Below are 887 nucleotides of genomic sequence, written 5' to 3'. Positions count from 1 at the left end.
TATATATATATACAGGGTGTCCACAAAGTCTGGGTACATGGAGTAAATAAAAATATAACAAACAATTAAATATAAGAAATAATAATTTCTTAAAGTATGCGTTAATCCCCATGTACCCAGACTTTGTGGACACCCTGTATATAAAACTAATATAATATGTGACAATTATTCGGTTGCCATAATAAAACTCAAAGTTTCGGATGTCGGGGCGGAAATCTGCTCCGGCATCTCGTCAGTTATTAAGACAGACAAAAATACTATGAAAATGACCGTTAAACAGAGGGAAATTACTATGTAAATGACCGTTTATATATACATACTTACTAATATGAATGTGAGTGTATGCAGTGATGTAGGTATGAGCCGAAAGGCTCTGAAACGGTACGTCCACGAGGAAAATACTCATTTGATTTTCGAAATCTGTGTCTCGAAGAGGAGGTTGTCCGTAAATAATAATAAAAAGAAATATAATTTTCTACAAGAAATAACTCAACTTTTAGCCTGACAAATCTCCCACTCTCTACCTGTCACCATCACACTCCCACTCCCACTCTTTTACATTTTACCCTCTCTCTCTATTATTTACCATACTCCTTATCAATTTCTCCCTCTCTCTATTTCCCTGCTTATCTATTCTCTCACGCATTGCTTTCATTTTGTTTAAAAACCTTGTCTTGTAATGTTTACTTTCATCACGCACAAAATGCTACCTTGCGAATCCTGTTTTCTGATTAGGTAAAACATCTGAAATATTTTTCTAAAATGTTTCTGGAATAATTTAATCATTAAACCGGATTCAGCGTGAAAAAGTGCATCAATATATTTGAACATTTTCATTTAATTTTAAAATTTCAAAATCTTTGACTGCAACAGAAAAGACCTTTCTC

At 33.5% G+C, this 887-nt stretch overlaps 1 long non-coding RNA gene across 2 annotated transcripts in view; it reads right to left on the bottom strand.

Annotated features, from left to right (window-relative positions):
- LOC128247053 (uncharacterized) overlaps window positions 1-887 on the bottom strand; it is a 490,960-nt gene that overhangs the window by 230,152 nt on the left and 259,921 nt on the right. The window lies entirely within an intron of this gene.

Source organism: Octopus bimaculoides, chromosome 2 (assembly GCF_001194135.2).
Source record: "Octopus bimaculoides isolate UCB-OBI-ISO-001 chromosome 2, ASM119413v2, whole genome shotgun sequence".
Classification (NCBI taxonomy): Eukaryota; Metazoa; Mollusca; class Cephalopoda; order Octopoda; family Octopodidae; genus Octopus; species Octopus bimaculoides.
This window is presented reverse-complemented; position numbering and strand designations above follow the sequence as displayed.